The following is a 22620-nucleotide window of genomic DNA, read 5'->3' as shown; positions in this document are numbered from 1 at the left end:
CTCGAATTCTGTTGAGACATTCAGAAAGTAGAGTCAGAATATGGCGTAAACAGAATGAGAACATGGATCCATCATGCCTTGTTACCACTGTGCAGGCTGCTGGTGGTGGTGTAATGGTGTGGGGGATGTTTTCTTGGTACACTTTAGGCCCCTTAGTGCCAAATGGGCATTGTTTAAACGCCACGGCCTACCTGAACATTGTTTCTGACCATGTTCATCCCTTTATGACCACCATGTACCCATCCTCTGATGGCTATTTCCAGCTGGATAATGCACCATGTCACAAAGCTCAAATCATTTCAAATTGGTTTCTTGAACATGACAATAAGTTCACTGTACTAAAATGGCCCCCACAGTCACCAGATCTCAACCCAATAGAGCATCTTTGGGATGTGGTGGAACAGGAGCTTCATGCCCTGGATGGTCATCCCACAAATCTCCATCAACTGCAAGATGATATCCTATCAATATGGACCAACATTTCTAAAGAATGCTTCCAGCATCAATGTCACGTAGAATTAAGGCAGTTCTGAAGGTGAAAGGGGGTCAAACACAGTATTAGTATGTTGTTCCTAATGATAGATAGACAGACAGACAGACAGACAGACAGACAGACAGACAGACAGACAGACAGACAGATAGATAGATAGATAGATAGATAGATAGATAGATAGATAGATAGATAGATAGATAGATAGATAGATAGATAGATAGATAGAGATAGATAGATAGATAGATAGATAGATAGATAGATAGATAGATAGATAGATAGATAGATAGATAGATAGATAGATAGATAGATGCATATTATAATGAAAGAACTGTTGGACGGGAATTTACTCAGTCAATCAAGAATTGATCGGATCATTGGATTGTTGTTGTTTGCCCACTGGTGCACATTGTCATTGTCATTGCGAGGGTGAGGGAAAGTTAATGTTTTTTATTAATATTACGAGAGCACATTTATTTTAAATAAAAAATAATGGTATGCACAGATAAATCATTTAGGTCAAACAAACTGCAATATTCTATAAAAAAATGATTGCCCATTTTGATTCCATGGTGACTTTAACCGCGGTAGCTGAAGATGTTCGGAGCATAAATAGCTCTGAGGTCTCACTTCGCACAGGATTAGGGATGTGGTTACTCCCAGTTAGGATTCTAGCTGTCAAGAGGAAAGACATGAGGAGAATCTCACTCAAAGCAAATCAACCAAAAGACTGATCAGGGAACATTCCACTGGAGCCACTCTGGTATGTGACTAATTCAGCTTATCCACAGAATAACCCGTATAAACTCCCCAGATTGTTCCGTATGCAGCGTGTCGGTCTTAAATACACATGACAAAAAAGATGCATATTTGAAAGAGAAATGGGGCTAGAAAGACTTCCTTTATAGATTTCTGTGTGTTTGTAAATTATTTGTTTAGAGTTGAGGATTAGAAGAGCTCTTGATGTAAAAATCATTTAATTCTCGGTTTGCATCGTTCGCCCACAAATGGCACACCGTGTTTCTGAGAGAAAGACAGTCTGTCATTTGCTGTAATTCAGAAGTGATGAGCAGCAGCAGAAAGACACTACAAATGCATTAGTGCTCCTCAAATATACATGAAAGAAAAAGAGAGAGAGAGAGAAGTCTGCTATATAGTTCTAAATACATTTAACCCCTCAAAAAATGTTATTAGGTTCCACAATATGTGCGTGTGACCTGAATTTTAATTAAGAGAGTATCATATGCCCTATGGGGAGGATGTGTATACACACACACACACACACACACACACACACACACACACACACACACACACACACACACACACACACACACACACACACACACACACACACACACACACACACACACACACACACACACACACACACACACACAAAACAGCCTATTGTGAGTGTGGATTCCTAGTAACGCTGTAGCAATGCAATATTCATTATGCATATTAAATATGTATAGAATCTTTTGCTCCCTAAACTAGAAGACTGGGAGTTCATTCATACAAACACACTTGTTCAAGGATATCCATTGCTGGTAATCACTGCCATCACAATATTGTTGTCTGTCTGCATATGAATCTGTTCTGCCAACGCTCTGGTCCTGGTTCTGAAATTGAGTGATACTATAGAGCTGTGCGCTGTGGTTAGTTAGACTCAGATAAGAAAACAGGTAGCTATGCATTTCAATATACTGCTGCATGCAAATATTAAAACACTGTAGACAACATAATAAGGAGAAGTATAATATTGTCAGACCATTTTGGATGATATGAACATCATCCAAATGCATGATGCCACCAACTATTCTTTAAACAAATATCACTGTCTCTCGAGTAGGGCTGTAATGGTTAATTGTTATATTGAGATATCAAGGTAAAAGAAAATTGACAATATGGATCTCTGATATAGACTTTTTGAGATAGACTACACTCACCTAAAGGATTATTAGGAACACCATACTAATACTGTGTTTGACCCCCTTTCGCCTTCAGAACTGCCTTAATTCTACATGGCATTGATTCAACAAGGTGCTGAATATTCTTTTGAAATGTTGTCTCATATTGATAGGATAACATCTTGCAGTTGATAGAGATTTATGAGATGCACATCCAGGGCATGAAGCTCCCATTCCACCACATCCCAAAGATGCTCTATTGGGTTGAGATCTGGTGACTGTGGGGGCCATTTTAGTACAGTGAACTCATTGTCATGTTCAAGAAACCAATTTGAAATGATTCAAAATGTGTGACATGGTGGTCATAAAGAGATCGACATGGTCAGAAACAATGCTCAGGTAGGCCGTGGCATTTAAACGATGCCCAGTTGGCACTAAGGGGCCTAAAGTATGAAAACAAGAAAACATCCCCCACACCATTACACCACCACCATTTACATTACATTTACATTTATGCATTTAGCAGACGCTTTTATCCAAAGCGACTAACAACTCAGGAGAACAGGAAGCGATCCGTCAAGAAGAGGCAACGAAACACAAAAAGTGCCCTAAATACCAAGATTTGTACACTGCTCAGAGTAGCAAAGACCAGAAAAGGAAAGAAGAAAGGAGAAATAGAGGGGGGAAGTTTTTTTTTTTTAATGTAAGATTAAGTGCTCACGGAAGAGATGAGTTTTTACCTGTCTTTTGAATGAAGCGAGTGATTCTGTTGTGCGTATGGAGGACGGAAGATCGTTCCACCAACCAGGAACAATGAAAGAAAAAGTTCTAGAGAGTGATTTCATGCCTCTCTATGATGGTACCACAAGCCTTCGCTCATTAGTTGAGCAAAGGCTTCTGGTGGGTGTGTAGACTCGTAGGAGTGAGTCGAAGTATGCGGGTGCTGCGCTTGTGGAAGATCCATGAGCAAGAGTCAGGGCTTTGAATTTGATCCGGGCAGCGAGTGGTAGCCAATGCAGAGATGAATAGAGGTGTGACATGAGCCCTTTTGGGCTCATTGAATACGAGACGTGCTGCAGCGTTCTGGGTCATTTGCAGCGGTTTGATTGCACAAGATGGAAGTCCAGCCAGAAGTGCATTGCAATAGTCAAGTCTAGAAATGACCAGGGCTTGAACAAGAAGCTGTGTTGCATGCTCCGTAAGGAACGGTCTGATTTTCCTGATGTTGTGCAATGCAAACCTGCATGACCGAGCCGTCTTCGAGATGTGGTCTTTGAAGGACAGCTGGTCATCAAAGATTACTCCAAGATTTCCGACCGACCCTGAAGGAGTAATCAGAGATGAACCTAGCTGGATGGTAAAATCGTGTTGTATGGTGGGGTTAGCAGGGAAAACAAGCAGCTCAGTCTTTGCTAGATTGAGCTGCAGGTGATGTTTTTTCATCCATGCCGAGATGTCCGCTAGACAGCTTGAGATTCGTGCAGCTACTGTGGGATCATCTGGTTGAAATGAGAGGTAGAGCTGTGTGTCATCAGCATAGCAATGATATGAGAGACCATGTGCCTGAATGATGGGTCCCAGTGATGTAGTGTAAATGGAGAAGATCATGGCTGACCACTGTGGACCACTGTACCACTGTGTGCAGGCTGGTGGAGAAGACCACCAGCCTGCACAGTGGTAACAAGGCATGATGGATCCATGTTCTCATTCTGTTTACGCCAAATCTGACTCTACCATCTGAATGTCTCAACAGAAATCGAGACTCATCAGTCCAGGCAACATTTTTCCAGTTTTCAACTGTCCAATTTTGGTGAGCTTGTGCAAATTGTAGCCTCTTTTTCCTATTTGTAGTGGAGATGAGTGGTACCCGGTGGGGTCTTCTGCTGTTGTAGCCCATTCGCCTTAAGGTTGTGCGTGTTGTGGCTTCACAAATGCTTTGCTGCATACTTCGGTTGTAACGAGTGATTATTTCAGTTAAAGTTATTTTTCTTTCAGCTTGAATCAGTCGCCCATTCTCCTCTGACCTCTAGCATCAAAAGGGCATTATCACAAACAGGACTGCCATATACTGGATGTTTTTCCCTTTTCACACAATTCTTTGTAAACCCTAGAAATGGTTGTGTGTGAAATTCCCAGTAACTGAGCAGATTGTGAAATACTCAGACCGGCCCGTCTGGCACCAACAGCCATGCCATGCTCAAAATTGCTTAAATCACATTTCTTTACCATTCTGACATTTAGTTTGGAGTTCAGGAGATTGTATTGACCTGGACCAAACCCCTAAATGCATTGAAGCAACTGCCATGTGATTGGTTGATTAGATAATTGCATTAATGAGAAATTGAACAGGTATTCCTAATAATCCTTTAGGTGAGTGTATATGATTCAAGATAGTTATTTTTATCTAAGATTCATCATGCTGTATTTATAAGGTATAATTAATTAATTCACCAACAAATTTAATTTATTGCAAATCACCCTCATGTCATTTCAAACCTTTAAGATTTTTGTTTATCTTCCAAAAACAAATGAAGATATTTTTATGAAACCTGAGATTTAAGGTCCATTTTAAATTCACTGCCTTAAAGCTTAAAAGATCCAAAAAAAATTATAAAGGCATCGTAAAACAATAATTTGAGTGGTCTAATCCAAATCTAAGTCTTCTGAGGAGACATGATGGCTTTACATGATGAACAGATTTACAATGACGCACATACTATAGTAAACACGGATATTCTAATGTGTGTGTGATGCATGAGAAGAACATGAGTAAATAGAGACAAAATCCTTTTTGGATAATAGTCATTTTGACACGTTTTGCGATTAAACTGTGAAGATATTGCACTGATCATCTGAAACACACTTGAGCAAAATTGCAAACATCATTTAAAGGGTCATGAACCCTGTTTCAGCAGCAGTCAGTTCACAGCAAAAAAAATGCTACAAAAGTGGGCGTGGTTTAGTGGTGGAGTGGAGGGAGATGAGAAGAGACTGACAGCACATCAATGGCTCATTAAAGAAGCACAATCTCATTAACACAAATGCTTGCTGCAAATGACCATTAAGTTACACACAACACAATATACACATGTATTTTTTGTAAGCATACTGTTACATTGAAAACATTACATGAATTGAAAAACAAAATGTTTTCCTTGAGCATATAAGAGTTAATCATACTATAAGAACATTCAGAACTTAAAACTGCCTTGATAGTCCAAAAAGAGTGATTATTGAAACCATGCCCAAAGAATGATTCATTTTGAAATGTGCCTATTTCTAGGTCAAAGACCGCCTCTGCAGAAGATCAACACCTATTTCTAAATTGTTACGACTGTAGCCCCGCCCACCGATTTGCGAATGACAAGTAGCAGGTAAATAACAGACGTGAGGCTAACACTGGATCGAGCAACTAAGGAGCAATAAACAAAAAACCTTTGAAGACATGAGGAGCAAAATGTTGTGTAATGCCAAGTTGTCGAAAAACACTGTTGCTGCATAACCTTCCTTCTTACACTAGATTTACAGTGACTGAAATTAAAAAACTATGCAGTGCCTTCTATACTGAATCCGACAGATCTCACTGCTTTCTCGTGGCTCTCGCTCGCCCTGCTTGTCACAGTCACTATTGCTTTGTTACAGAAGATCGTTTGATATACTTATTATGTGTACATGTCTAAAAAAGTCCCAAATTACCAGTTGCCAGTGATTATTGATACGTAAAGATTCATGTGACCAGTGACTAAATGGTCAACTTCACATTGTTTCTATTAGTAGGATGAAAATAATCAAATAATAATCTATTTAAACTATGATTAAATGACCTGTGACTGGCAAAATGAGTCTTGTTTATTGTTATTTTTTCATTCTATATGAAAAATAAAAAATAAACGTTTAAATTATTTTAAATTGTGTATGAATCAGAAGGAAAAAAATGAAGAAAGTGGTCAAAGACCGCTCCCTTTACAAATTGGAGCTGTCAATCAAACAGAGCGAGTTTATCAGTGACTGATTTCTGGTCCTAGACTATAGCCAAAACTTGTTTTAATCAACAAATATCTGAATCACATTGCGTTTGCACTGTTAGGCTACGTCTACATTTATCTGGATAGATTTGAGTTTTCGTTTCAGAATACTCTCCGTCTACACTAACGTTTTCTAAAAGTTACTTACACACACTGAAATGTCATTAAACGCAAAATTCTACTTACTGCGCATGTGTAAAACCTCATAAAAGCTTACTGAGATGATACAGATATCATAAAGTTATCTTATTTGGCAAAATATCTCACCATTCACTGATGCGTCCAGTAATGTATTTTAGCAACTGTGTGAAAGTGAATAGCACATAACTGTCATAACTAGTCATCTTCATCCATTGAAACCACAGTGGAGTGATGCAACAGCTTTATTGATTTTTTTTAGATCTAAAGTTAATAACATTCCTCTTCAATATCTGGCTCTTCCTCCCTGTCTCCAACGTCCTCCAACCACTCGCCCAGGAGACTGCCATCCCTTCCACACTTTACTGAGGTTCAGCAGAGCCACGTTAAGGAAAAAAATTAGGTCGTCCACCTGTACCTTGGATCCCATCCTGACTATTGTGCTCAAGTCGTTCATTCCCATTGTCAGCCCAATCATAACCCAGTTTGTTAATCTCTCTCTTAAAACTGGTCACGTCCCTCTTGCCCTTAAAACTGCTGCCATCTGTCCTAGACCAACCCTAGACTCTAAAGAAACCAACCCTAGACCCGGAGGTCCTTGCTAATTATAGGCTGATCTCCAACCTCACCTTCCTGTCAAAGGTTCTAGAGAAGGAAGCCAACTCTCAGCTCCACAATCATCTAAAAAACAACAACTTATTTGAGATATTTCAGTCAGGCTTTCACTCTGCCCAACGTGCCGAAACTGCTCTTGTTAGGATGACAAATGACCTTCTAATGACAGCTGATTCAGGATCACCATCACTGCTCATTCTCCTTGACCTATAAGCGGCATTTGACACCATGGACCATACCCTCCTCCTGGACCACCTCCAGATTGGTTTCAATCTTACCTTTCTGACAGGACTCAGCGTGTTATATTGGGACAATGTGAGTCCAGGCTGCTCCCTGTTACATGTGGTGTTTCGCAGGGGTCGGTTCTCAGTCCAATCTTATTCATCCTCTACATGCTTCCCCTCGGTCCTGTCATCAGCAGGAGAAAGACAGTCTGACAATCTATTCATTGTTATGCTGATGACACGCAACTTTATATTAAAACTGTCCGAGCCCCTCCACAGCTCTGTCAAGACTCACCACATGTCTTGAGGAGATTAAGGCATGGATGGAAACTAACTTCCTCCAGCTGAACTCAATCTTTGATGGCCAGGTCATCACTTTCTCCTCCTCAGTCACAAATCTAGGGGTTTGGTTTGACCCACAGCTGACCTTCAATGACCACATTAAGCACATCTGTAAAACTTCCTTCCACCATCTTCGAAACATCTCCAAACTCCATCCCCTTTTAACCTTTCCAGATGCAGAGAAACTTGTCCATGCCTTTGTCTCCACCAGACTGGACTACTGCAACGGACTCTTCAGTGGGATTTCTGGCAGAAATATCCAGATGCTTCAATACATCCAGAACAGCGCTGCCAGAGTCCTTATGAGAGTTCGTAAATATGATTACATAACTCCCATCCTACACTCATTGCACTGGCTTCCTGTTTCATCCCGGATCGACTACAAAATCCTCCTGCTCACACATATATGCATCACCTACATATATGCATGCACCGTTATATCTACAGGAACTCATCAGTCTGAAATCCTCCACCTGCACCCTCAGATCTTTAGGCCACCTGCTTCTTCAAGTCCCCACCATCAAGCTTCATACCATGGGCGATCGAGCTTTCTGCTCTGCTGGAACGCGGATTTGGAATCACCTTCCCAGGGAATTTAATTTTCAAATACCTCCGTCTTCACAGTCCACACTACGATGCAAAGACGGTGTTTTCAAATTTATCCACTTTGAAGAGCGTTTTCAAAAAGATACGTTTTTGTTGACTTAAAATGCCGTCACAGTGTGAACGTGACAGTGGCCACAGTGGCAACCTTTAATGCCACTGTCTAAAAAAAGCTATAGATCTAAATATGATACTATAGTATACATCTATATATAATGCTTTAAATCAACACTGTTCACTGTTAACAGTTTTTGAGAGAGTACACAGCTTAGTACTTCGCTATTTCTTATGCAAAGATGATCAATGCAGTGGAGTCTTACACTGAAGACTCACAGTAGAAACGCCCCTTCAAACAGAGCATTCAAAGGGCTAAAATAATGGTAGGAAATACCTTTTGCTTATAAATGATGACAATTCAAATAAAAGGCACAATCTAAAAGTACTGCTATTTTACATTCAAGGCTATCAAAGGGGACTGACAGAACAGGTTTCTTCAGAACCTGTTCATACAGACTATTTGATATCTCCCTGCTGTTGTAAGTACAAGATCATCTGAGTCACACCTGTTAGTAAATAAAGTTGTCAATTGGTATGAACATAACGTGTGTATTACTTTGACAGATAGAATAGAATAGAATAGAATAGAATAGAATAGAATAGAATAGAATAGAATAGAATAGAATAGAATAGAATATTTACATATGACCACCAACCTTACCCACTGTAGGGTATTGAAAGATCTCATTCAGCTTTAGCTGATTGAACTGAAAGATATGCAATGCACATTGAAGAAACGTGTGTGTGTGTGTGTGTGTGTGTGTGTGTGTGTTTTACCCATGCGTGTGTAACAAGATGATCTGAGGCTCTCAGGATGAAATTTTTAATGATTTGAGTCATTCACGCTTCAGCACGTCTGCTACGGCGGCAAGTGTATTGTGTTCCGTGTATGAGATTCATGCATAAATATCTAAGCAGACTGAATCTGCATTACCAACCAATTGCAAGGAAGCCAATTATGTGTATATAACATTGTGTATATGAAAGAGAGAGAATGAGAGCATACATGTGAGTCACAGCATTTCTAAATGTGTCCACATATGTATATTGAAGGAAGTTTTTAGCCCTGCTAGAAAGCCGTATGGTGTCTCGTGGGAGTGAGCATGAGCATGAGCTAACTCATATATGCATTTAGACTGAACCAAAGAAGACCTTTTTTTATTTTTACAAGACTTGGAAAATCCTTGTGTTTTGTTTATCAAAATACTCCATTAAATTTTTAATTGCATTATCAGAGGAGCGACTTGTTGCTGCAAGCATGAATAATTGATTATAGCTTGTGTGAACACAAGCCTTCTGTGTACCAATCAACATCACAATGTTTCTTACAACACATGGATTTCAGCACCTCAGATGGGGCGAAACACAGGCACGTGGGCAGCAGGTGACGTGGGGGAAAAAAAACACATCTGACACATATTTGAGTTCATCAGCAAAAAAAGATGCTGGTGCCCCAGTTTTGTTAGGAAACCTCTCTCTCTGTCTCTCTCCGTCTCTCTCTCTCTCTCTCTCTCTCTCTCTCTCTCTCGCTCTCTCTCTCTCTCGCTCTCTCTCTCTCTCCAGACAGTAGCTAAGCAGACATGGGCCACACAGAAACCCTCGACCGACACTGACTTCTGCTTCACACCCACAGCGTGAGATAACCTCAAAGAGCCTCTCCCCTCTTCCACCTCCATGATCACCGACAACCTCTTCCTCCCTTCAGTCAGGAGTGTGCCATCAATTATGGGCACCTGAGTGCTGCCACAACAGTAGCTGCTGCCAGTTAGTAGCTGCCAGGTAGCTGAAAGAAATAAGTTTGTTTGTTGTCGTGTTTGAGCAATTCCGTTTTGAAACACATTCCCAGATTTCACATTCACAATGTTTCCCTAGGTCAGCTTGTTACCATTCTGATCCTGTGAGCACACCTCCGCTGCTGTCTAGCAAGCTCTCATTGAGAGCATATCACTTGCATTATGCCATGTGTCAAATTTAACCAGTCGAACAGACCAAAAAATTGTCTCACTGGGGAGGTGAATGAGGAGCCCCGGGCTAGTGGCCATTTCAAATTCAAGAGGTAGGTGTGTAAAAAAGGGCATATGACCTTAGGCGTATTGATTCTGTTAATGTTATCTTTCTAGCTAGCTAGGGAAAGTTGGAAAGGCAGATATTAGATTGTGTTCACATCTTGATGTCAGTGACTTCAGCCTCTTTCAAAGTAAACCTGTACATTGACAGTAACATGCTGCAAATTAAAGCTATGTGATGAGATTATAGGCTCATTGGCGGGTATCTATGGAAGATGTATGTACGAGGAACTATACACAATAATGATTTTGTTTGTCACAGTTTTTTAAAGGAATAGTTCACCCCAAAATACTGGAACACGAGTCTCTCGTGAATGCACATACGACAAGTAAGCGGAAGTTAGAGATTACAGTTTGTAAAGTTTTAAATATAGATATTTTTCTTACACAAATGCATCACTTCACTTTTTGCCAACCGGATACGGCAAAAGTTTAATCTGTCAACTAGCTCCGCTACACGTTGCTCTGGTTGGTTGTAGCTCTATCCAATCGCGTGCAGAGGGAGTTTGAAAGACAACCGTTAATCCCGCCCCTCGGATTGAGCCCTGTCAATGGTGAGTTTCCAGACCAAACATCTTGAGTGGGTCTGGCTTGTCAGGCTACCGATTGTGTTCAGCTGAAAGAAGAATGTCATATACACCTAGGATGAGTTGAGTGAGTAAATCATGGGCTAATTTTCATTTTTGGGTGAACTATTCCTTTAAGGTATAGCGATATGCATCATAATCTGAAAGCCATGCCCGGGGGTGGGGGGGTGCCACAAACAAACTGTCTCTATTGACTTTGTATTGCATGAAGCGGTCGCCTTGTCGTTTCTTATTTATATATAAAAAAAGAGAACAATGTCTAAAAGCTGATATGTGACAAGGTGTACAGCAAACAAGTTAAAAAACACAGAACTAAGTTTCTACGTTTTTTCGGGTCGACAGCTTTTAAAAACATAGTTCTGTGGTTTTTAGCTTGTTTGCTGTACACCTTGTCACATATCAGCTTTTAGACAATGTTCTATTTTTTAAAGTAAGAAATGACAAGGCGACCACTTCACGCAATACAAACTCAATGGAGAGCGTTGGATTGCACCCCCCTCCCCCCAGTCTTCTGCAACAACCTCTATCAGAAACATCTGTGATGCTGATGATAACCAGAGACAATAATTTTGACTTGGTAAAACTGGGTCATTTTATGTGTAACAATGTTTGATTTTGATGTCCCCAAAACTTTGTCTCTCGGCTTATATAAAACAAGCAAAGATCATGTTTATATTAATGCTCTTTCGGTACAATAGAAATCTATGGGGGAAAGCATTCTGAAAAGCGTAAAAGCAGAAAAGTGCAGCACATATTTTTGTTAAAGCTCTAATATGAATTCATCTGTACAAAAATATGTGCTATTTGTGCTGTAATATTGCCCAAATCATTTTAGTGGTGTCATCATCATTCTAGGTGGGTGAACTTATGCATTACCGATATAATTCCTTTGGATGGATTTATCTGTAAACAAGTACAACCTTGTGAATTATGCAAAAGTTACAAAGTTTATTGGCTTTACATGGTGATGACTTAAAAATGGGATATAACTTTGCACAAAGTTAGCAAGTGATGTGGTCATGCATGTTAGCAATGTGCCCTGTAAACTTCCATTAAAAATGTAATACTTGTAAATGGTGTTTGTTTACACACATTTTCAAAATTATTTTGTGCAGTTATCAACAGCATCTTTTGCATTGAACCCCAGAAATAATACATAGCCAGTGCTAAAAACTGAAAAATAACAATCTGCTGTAAAAAACTTTTTGGAAAAAAACTTTGATTGTCTTTTATGTAAACTGACGACATTTAATTCGCCGTGTGGATAAATTAAGCCACCCACAGCCTTCAATTATGCCATAAACATACTTGCACAGACTAGTATGCTTGTTCGAAATTACCTGTCACACTCATTTAAAGAAAAGACTTTATCATAACCATGTCTACAGTCAAGAAAACAAGAGATATTCTAACAGATGACTGACTCTCACTAACAGTGTGGGCTGCAGTGCTTTCAGCCAACATCTGTTCTCATCTACAAGATATTTAACTATTTTAACAGCAAAAAATACTCCAGAAATTGCCAGATAACAGTTTCACAAGTACAGACGAGATGGAGTAATGCATTACCGCATTATTGAAAAGATTGTAGAACCTGAGTTTTTATTTTTGTTAAACCACCCTTGTGTAATTCACAGCCCTGTATGATCTTCTCTGTCAATCTGAAAAAAAAAATGACAGAAAGCACTATCAATGCCACCAAACATCACTGTTTTTTGTTTGTCTGACCAATCATGGCACACCAAAATCAAATATGTTCAAATCTCACAAATTACATTTTTCACTGTCTTCTTTCCACAGAAGAAAGAACATCATACAGGCTTGGAATGACATGAGTATGAGTAAATTGTTTTAATTTTAGAGAGTAAACTATCATTTCACTATCATCTCCATTTTGGAGTGCAAACGGAAGAAAACATCATACCTTAAAAAGTAATCATCTCACCCTGCACCTACACATGGAAACATCTTGCATATATTATTATACATATACAGGTCCTTCTCCAAAAATTAGCATATCATGAAAAGGTTCTCTAAACGAGCTATTAACCTAATCATCTGAATCAACTAATTAACTCTAAACACCTGCAAAAGATTCTTGAGGCTTTTAAAAACTCCCAGCCTGGTTCATTAATCAAAACCGCAATCATGGGTAAGACTGCCGACCTGACTGCTGTCCAGAAGGCTATCATTGACACCCTCAAGCGAGAGGGTAAGACACAGAAAGAAATTTCTGAATGAATAGGCTGTTCCCAGAGTGCTGTATCAAGGCACCTCAGTAGGAAGTCTGTGGGAAGGAAAAAGTGTGGCAAAAAACGCTGCACAACGAAAAGAGGTGACCGGACCCTGAGGAAGATTGTGGAGAAGGACCGATTCCAGACCTTAGGGGACCTGCGGAAGCAGTGGACTGAGTCTGGAGTAGAGCCCTGCACGGGCCTCAAATCTAGGCCCTAGCCCGGCCCTGGCCCGAGACGCTGAGGCCCTAGCGCAGCCCGTGTCCGACAGCTTATCAAAATTCTCGGCCCGTGTCTGACTGGAGCCCGTGTTTTTTTTGTTTTTTTTTTACATTGTTGCAGCCATTAAAATAGTTCTGTTTTGTTTTTAATATCAAAGTAGTTATATTTCGTTTCTTTTCTTTATTACGTTTATTTAGAAAAATGTTTAGAGCATTTTTTTGTTTGTTAAATTAAAGTTTTAATTTTTTTAAGTGACCAGCGGCCGACAGTGAGTTAACCGCATATTTAATCGATTTAGTCTCTCAAATCAACTCTTGACTTGTCTTGCCTATAATAAAATCCATAGATATAATTTGAATAATCCATATACACTTCAAGCATCACAATGTTAGTTAATTTCGCCAACTATTACCACCAGTAGCCTAAAAGGCATTTTTGACGAGCTGAGGCAGGCTGATTCTGCTCGCGGCTCTCGCAAACGGAGCTAAACAATCTAAAAACAAATAAAAATTAAAAAAGAACATGCAGGTTGTCTTATAGCCTACCTTGCACCTACACAAATGAATATAAATCCCATCTTCAATTCCCTGGGTATATGCTCATTTAACGGAGTTTACAGCAACGGAAGCAAAAGATTCAAGATGCATTTTATTCAGCAGCTTATTTCAAATTCAAAGACCACATAAGAGAGCGCGACTTAAGCGCACTGGTAAGATCATTTAGTCTCATTCATTTTTATTGAAGATGATGGTGTTTTTGAGCATCTTTATTTTAAGTTTCATTTACAGCCATTTGCATTGGCTTGCATTAGTCATTTGCTGCGATGCGTGTTGCAGCACCATCATATCTATCTGACTACAACATATCACCCATAACACATTGTGACACATAATGACATTTTCATGTTTGAAAGTCTGTAGGTTAACATAAATGCAGATATAGGCCTAATTGTAATAATAAAAAACAACATAATTATCGATTTTGAAATATTAAACCAGTCAATACAGAACGAAATATTCTGTAGCCTTTTGCCGTCAATACCATGGATATGGTATGGGCCGGCTACTGCCGACGTTGTCTTTGCTGTATCAATAGGCAATATATTTATATTTAACATGAAGTATAGGGCTTCCCTGTACATTAATAGCAGCAGACGCCCCGCGGATGACACGCAACAGAAACGCCACGCTCACACCACGCTTGCAGTGTGTCTCCGGCCTTAACTCTAGCAGCTGCGCTGAAGAAACGTCCGCTGCTGCTGCTGCCGCGGACTCTAAACCTATGCTCTGAACACTGTGCGAGCCATCTTGACAGTCGCGTTAGCTATTATGGTCTCGTGTTGTTTCCACCAGCGCAAAACATCTCATTGTTCCTTTTAATTGATAAAATAAATATAAAACGAAGGAGAAGCCTAAAAAAATCCCCGAATCCCAGCCCGCGTTTTAGGTATGACGTGAAAATTGGCCCGAAGCCCGGCCCCTAGGGGTGTAAAAAAGGCATAAATGCAGGGCTTTAGTCTGGAGTAGAAACATCCAGAGCCACCGTGCACAGGTGTGTGCAGGAAATGGGCTACAGGTGCCACATTCCCCAGGTCAAGCCACTTTGGGCTACAGAGAAGCTGCACTGGACTGTTGCTCAGTGGTCCAAAGTACTTTTTTCGGATGAAAGCTAATTTTGCATGTCATTCGGAAATCAAGGTGCCAGAGTCTGGAGGAAGACTGGGGAGAAGGAAATGCCAAAATGCCTGAAGTCCAATGTCAAGTACCCACAGTCAGTGATGGTCTGGGGTGCCATGTCAGCTGCTGGTGTTGGTCCACTGTGTTTTATCAAGGGCAGGGTCAATGCAGCTAGCTATCAGGAGATTTTGGAGCACTTCATGCTTCCATCTGCTGAAAAGCTTTATGGAGATGAAGATTTCATTTTTCAGCATGACCTGGCACCTGCTCACAGTGCCAAAACCACTGGTAAATGGTTTACTGACCATGGTATTACTGTGCTCATTTGGCCTGCCAACTCTCCTGACCTGAACCCCATAGAGAATCTGTGGGATATTGTGAAGAGAAAGTTGAGAGACGCAAGACCCAACCCTCTGGATGAGCTTAAGGCCGCTATCGAAGCATCCTGGGCCTCCATAACACCTCAGCAGTGCCACAAGCTGATTGCCTCCATGCCACGCCGCATTGAAGCAGTCATTTCTGCAAAAGGATTCCCGACCAAGTATTGAGTGCATAACTGAACATAATTATTTGAAGGTTGACTTTTTTGTATGAAAAACACTTTTCTTTTATTGGTCAGAATGAATATGCTAATTTTTTTAGAAGGACCTGTACTTATTTGCAGCTATTTCATACAAACAAATAGTTTAAAAAATCATACATTGTGATTTCTGGATTTTTTCTTAATTATGTCTCTGGACATGCACCTACGATGAAAATTTCAGACCCTTCTTGATTTCTAAGTGGGAGAACTTGCAAAATAGCAGGGTGTTCAAATACTTATTTTCCTCAATGTGTGTGTGTGTGTGTGTGTGTATATATATATATATATATATATATATATATATATATATATATATATATATATATATATATACACACACACACACTCTGCACACACCACACACACACAGTCATAATATAACCCCACAGCAGGGGTTCAAGACTAGGTACAAGCTGTCAATCAGAGTTAGCTGCCAAATAGACATGGCAGCTGTGCAGTTAAAAATGACAGATCTGGACCAAACAGACGAAAAAAATATCATCTTCTTACGGCTAAAAGCTTTAAAAAACAACCTCAAATTACGCTTGATGTGGTAATGATAAACAAGCAAAGATATCACTTAGTTGTTTGTGTCATGCTACTATGTTTATTTCACGGATTATATAAAATAAAACGAGTGAAAATGTTAAAGGAAAAGTCCATATTAATGTAAAAAGTTTGTAATAACTACTAACCCGTGTGTCATTCTATAGCTGTGATACTTTATTTACGTAACACAAAAAAAGATTTTAGACAGAATGACAGCCGCAAGCCTTCATTTTTACTGAAGAAATTAAGCCAAACCAGTGGAAGGACATGAGGGAAAGTAAATAATTATTACAGCTGGTCGGTGCATGTTCTTGTATTTGTGTATATTTGTTTAGCAAGTGTGTATTTTATTTGTCTGTACCTGTTTTCCATCAGCAAAAGTAGTAGAATGTCTCACGCCTCAGTATTTGTGGCTCATACAACAAGCTGAACTCCCGAAACCGAGACGTGTCACAGCAATGTTAATTAATCTGAAAAGCACAAAGGAGAAGCTGTTAAAGTGCGTTTGTGTCGTCCTCACAAAGACGGCAATATCGGAAATCTTTGTCCTTGACTTTTTTTCTTTTTTTTTGAGTGAAAAAACAAGTGAAGAAAACAGCTTATAAATCACACTAAAGCCCCTTTCACACTGCACGTCGGACCCGCAATATTCCCGGAACATTGCCGGGTCACCTTCTGTGTGAAAGCAACCACGTCCCGGGATTGATTACCGAATTCGACCCAGGTCGGGGACCTAGTAATATTGCGGTATTCAACCCGGGACGAGCGCTGTGTGAACAAAAGCCAAAACTAATGCCGCAACGTGTACGTAGTTATCGTGCGACTCCTAGAGCTTGTTTCTTCAATAATACAACCCTGCAGTGCCAGAAGAGCTAGTCGGTGTTTTAAACGCAGAGAGTGTTCGTATACAAAAGAAACTAAAATTAAACAAGCAGAAATGTGTGCAAACCGGACACAAGTCGAGACCACCGAGCTCCTTACTATCCGCACTGAAGCTGAGATCGCTCGCCATTATACGTCACATCAGGATGTCACGTGTCAACTCGACCCGGGACCGTTAAGCGTTGTGTGTGAAAGCGCACATATTACGGCATTTCGCTGGCAGTGTGAATGAACCAAATCTAGCGGCCCGGGAACAAATGCCGGGTCGCATTATCCGTGTATTTGCCGGAATCGCAGTGTGAAAGGGGCTTAAGTGATGTTTTTTGAAATGTAAAAAGGTGTGTTTCTGTGTGTGTATGTAGTTTGTGCCTACAGGCAACTAAATAACTATTATATTAACAACATTTCATAATAGCGAGTTGATAGCATAGCAAAAAAAAGCTAATTTATGAAGTACATTTGACAATCCACTAGTGTTGTCAAAAATATCGATATTTCGATATGTATCGATACTGGAATATCTGAAACGATACGATTCTCAGTTTTTACAGTATCGATACCAGCTGCGCTCTCCTCTCCGACCGTCAGCGAGTTGACACACACTATGGCGTTATTTCCCACTCAGCCCGGTTAACCTCTGAGCACGGCGAACGCGCGTTCTGCTGGACTTTTTCCTCATGACAGTGTGTTGGTGTTAGTGAATAATTTCGCGCGGGATTGCACATAAATTAATTCTACTAATCCCCGCAGATTTCGTGCTCACATCTGAAGCGCACACACATAGCCTACCGTAATAAAGCCGCCTCTGACATTATACAAGTGCAAACATTTGCTTCTTTTTCCAGCTTATTATTGGTCAAATACACTCAAAGAATTATCAGTGCACATCTGGAACAGTATTAATGTAAACACAGTCGCAAACAGTTCAGGAAGAACGAGTAACAGGAACAGTGTTTAGCATTCATGCGGCCGTTAGTTTTAAAGGGACCGCAGTCATTTGTTATTCAAACTACAAAAAGACAAACGATCAACTGCTCTCGACTGATCAACTTGTGTAACTTTAATAGTTTCATCTGTAGACTATTTAATTTTTTACAAAAAATATTTTCCAATGTTTTAAATGTAATTACTATGCATTTTTTTTTAATTCAGTTTCTTATCTGAATGTTAGACCTACCTGAAAAAATAAAGCAGTCTATTTACTTTGTATCTTCTATTCTATTGCATTTATTTGTGCTATTGTTTGTAATCTGTTCATTTGTTCTTATTTTATTACTGTTTACTCGTCTTTTTTAAATTCAATTTACCATTCGAAATCAAGCTTTCTTGTGCTGTGTGTAAGCTATTGCAACACAATTACCCCATTGTAAAAAATACATTGAGTTAGCAAAAATTTGTGAGATCATTTTAATAGTAATTGATCAATTGATCAATAATTGTTCAAATCAAAATGATGCCCAACCCTAAGGAACATGCTGGCCACATGAATTTTTAAGTAAAAAAATAACAATGAATAATAACAAGTTCTGTTGTCATATTAAGCATCTTATCTTATCTTTTTTTTTTTTTTTTTTTTACTGTGGTATCGATTTAGTATTGATATATCGATATTTTAGTCTGGTATCGTATCGAAGTCATAATTTTGGTATCATGACAACACTACAATCCACATTAACCTTCCAAACCCATACAGGGGTAAACTGCGGCAAAAAAGTGGCCTTGGACTTTCTGGCACAAAGCAGCCCATCACAACCGGTCTGCAACACACGTCACCATAAACCCACCAGCTCATTATGCACAGAGCAATTTTAAACACCACTTACTAACCTATAGATGCTATTTATACTGAATTATAAATACACATTTTATTTATTGAATTGCTTATAATGAATGACCTGCATACTTCTTTAGGTTATAATTTATATTTTCTGGTACACATGGCAAATAGTAAATTCTTTACACGTTTGAAATTCTCTTTTCCATACACTAAAGTTTAATATCACTAAGTTCAATACCTTATAAAATCAGTCCATAAACAACACTATGGTCTAGACTTTCAAGTGGTTATAGTATGTGTACTTTCAGGAGCTTGACATCTGTCATTTTACAGAATAGAGCACAAATTGTGAAAAAGAGTTTAGAGGACCATGTGACACTGAAGTGTGGCATGATGCTGAAAAGTCAGCTTTGATCACAGAAATCCAGCGAAATCCAGCGATTGGAAATTGTATTATTATTCATATTTCTTAATATTCGTGGTTTTAATGTATTTTTGATCAAATAAATCTTCAAAAAAAAAAAGAGGGTATGCTATATGTCACTTTCCCGCCGGAACATGTCCCCTTAGTCGGGGCTGGGTGGCAGAAGAGCCGCTGCGTGACTAGAGCTAAAGGACAACTTCGGCAAATTTTTAAGTTTATCTTGATTGTTATATCTTTTTGAGTACAGTCTATAGAAGAAAGGAAAAAAAACTGATTGGTGCTTGCAACACAGAGATGTTACGGAAAAAGATGTCCAGAAAAAGATTAAAAAGTCCAGTTGGGAAGGACGTCGTGTGTATGAAGAGGCTCTGCTCATCGGCTCGTCAGTTCTCAGTATTGAACATGTCCGAAAGAAACGGTTTTCAATTCTGTACTGCTGATCCGAGAACCGCTGCACGTTCAGTTACACACGCATGCTCAGTATCAGCGGCTTATGAGTTCATCAGTTCTCTCAGCAAAACTGTCACTCATGTCAGAAAGTGAGCAACTAAAGTAACTTGTGTGATCAGCGCTGATTTGAGACGCGAACTGTTTAGAACAATTTGGTGAACTGGTTTGCCCGATTAGAGAACGATTCGGTCGTGAACCGGACATCATAGGGTGATGGCTCACAAGTGAAAAAGAAATGGTTCATGTTTGTGCCTTTCCGAATTGTGGCAACAGAATGCAAAAATTTGCAGCGAACACTTGACTAACTTACACAGACACAACCCAGCAGGGCCGGTTGAAGAAAAATGCCATTCCGTGGTCGAAGACGGGTGCAACCACTGTGGAGGTGAAGGAAACTTTATTTATCCTTCCATTTGGGCACACACGGCTTGAGGAAAGATGTGCAGTGATAAAATAATCATGCTTTACACACACAACGCTCTTCCCAATTTCCCAAGCTAGCCGTCTAAAACACTGTTTAGGTGAATTTAAACAATGGCTAAGTGGCTAAATGTATCTCGTTGTCATGTAAGGGACCTGTTCATGTTGGACAGACATTTGGACAGAGGCACAAAGACACCCTTTATGTTTATGCCCCCATAGCTGCTGTTTTAGCTGAGTGGGGGCTCTGGGCATTAACTGTAATAACTCTGTGTTGCAAGCATCAATCCGGTTCGTTTTTTTTCCTATAGACTGTACTCACAAAGGTTTAACGATTTTTATGATTTTGTGATTTCGACTGATTTACAACTGTCATTCATCACATTTTATCCGCATATGCGGATATGGGTCAGTGTTTTGAAGCGTGTATGTGGGAATATAATTTATAATCGCTAAAAGCTGTCACTCATTCAATAAATGCAATCTCACAAAGTTATATTAATTAGTGAAGCTGGTATACAATGAATACATGGGTTACACAAGCCTCTGATATGCTGAAAACTGCTGTTTCTGTGCATTTTGTGAAGAATAATGTAACCTAAATGCCATTAAAATCTGAGAAATTCGAAAAGGTCAGCAAATTATTTTTTCACTCCCTGAAAATGAATGTTAAACAGTTATTAAAGGGTTAACAGTCTGGAAACATTGCTAGATTTTAACATTGACGCATTTAGACCGCTAATTATTATCTTAAGATAGTCTAGAGTTTGCCTCAAGTAGGCCTAGTCGCGTGGGCCATTTGTCTTGGCTGACAAAAGAATACGTAATTTTAATATAATTTATTCTTCATATATATTTACCATAGAGACTGTAAAGTGTCAACAGGCCGGCCACCGGGAGAACGTCAGTTGCAGTAAATATAACAGTTACATATCTATGCCTCAAATGGCCAGTCCGCCCCCTGGCCCTGTTTTAAAATAGGTTCTTCCGGTTTTTGACGAACTGTCACTATAGGGACTGACACGAGTATTTTCAAACCAGACGAGCTACGAATAGTCATTTTATCCGTCAGTTTGACCACATGAGCATAATATATGTCTTTGGATTGTGGGCTGAAACGGAGCACTGAGAAAAACCACGCGGCACTCCAACAAGGACTAGAAGGGGTACAGCAACGATCTGAAGTGAGTAAACATTTCACAATAAAATAACAAAAAATAAATTTGCTACTTACCAGATTGTGTTTTAGTAACGCTTACACCTAACCCAACCCTAACCTTACAATAAAGCAAATACAGTAATTAAATGACGCAATATTAATGTGCGCATGCCAGTGACCGTAGCTGTATCCTACTGTTATTGAATCAGTTAATTGAACTGATTCAACCGATTCTTCAAAATCTTCAAAGACTTGCATCGCTGTCAGTGGTGGAGGAAGTACTGAATCTCAGTGATTAAGTAAAAGTACAAGTAACCAGAAATATATTTACTTTAGTAAAAGTAGAAGTACCACAACAACCCTACTTAAGTAAAAAGTAAAAAGTACCTGATTTTAAATGTACTTTAAGTATTAAAAGTAAAAGTACTTGCATAAAAATGTATTCTCTTAATGTCTAATTCTAATAATTAAAAAGAAGAAAACAGTATGAGCGGTGGCATTTTAATTGAGCTAGTTTTGGGTTAATGTAATTGTTCTTACCATCTGTTGCCTAGTTTACATTCTACAATTCTGGTTATCTGCAAAGTTAAATGTCATTTTTCTGAAGCAACATTCTCATCAGCTTTGATGTATTTAAATCTTCATAATGATATTTTTAACTTTTATAAAGGACATTTTCCCCTAATCTTATTAAATATAGGCTTTGCTTCAGCTTTCCCTTTATATTCTTAAATTTGATTAATAAATTAAATTAGAATAAGATTCAATAGGGTTGTTACCAATCAAATTAAATAATTAACACTGAAAAATTACAACTGCACTAAATAATGCTATGAGATTTTTACTAAAAAAAGTTAACTAAACCACCAGTAGATGGCGGCAGGTGAATGCTTATGTGAGAGTCATTGAGTCGATTCGTTCAAACGGCTGATTCGTTCGTAAATGAGGCAGTCGTTTATGAATAATAGGGCATTGAATCTTTGATTTAGTAACGCACTGTTGCTGTGCAATACGTAATGGTTCGGATGTGGAAATATTTTCATTGCTGAAATAGAACAGAAGCAATAAAGCAATCAATAAAATGTAAGTGACTTGATGTTAATTAATTGTTTATGGAACTGTCAAATGAAATCAGTGTCACATTTTCTGTCGTGATATTCAGGAAAACCACACTCGGTGGTCGT

The 22620-nt window shown here is 39.2% G+C and overlaps 1 long non-coding RNA gene across 1 annotated transcript; it reads right to left on the bottom strand.

Annotated features, from left to right (window-relative positions):
- Positions 1-392: 392 nt before the first annotated feature.
- On the bottom strand, positions 393-21631 carry LOC137071335 (uncharacterized). The gene is made up of 3 exons (XR_010904413.1): positions 21512-21631; positions 16686-16794; positions 393-446 (listed from the first exon to the last, which is right to left on the bottom strand). It is a non-coding gene; the product is annotated as an uncharacterized lncRNA (long non-coding RNA).
- Positions 21632-22620: the final 989 nt, after the last annotated feature.

This window comes from Pseudorasbora parva, chromosome 3, assembly GCF_024679245.1.
Source record: "Pseudorasbora parva isolate DD20220531a chromosome 3, ASM2467924v1, whole genome shotgun sequence".
Lineage (NCBI taxonomy): Eukaryota > Metazoa > Chordata > Actinopteri > Cypriniformes > Gobionidae > Pseudorasbora > Pseudorasbora parva.
Note: the sequence above shows the minus strand (reverse complement) of the source record. Positions and strands in the feature narration are given on the sequence as shown.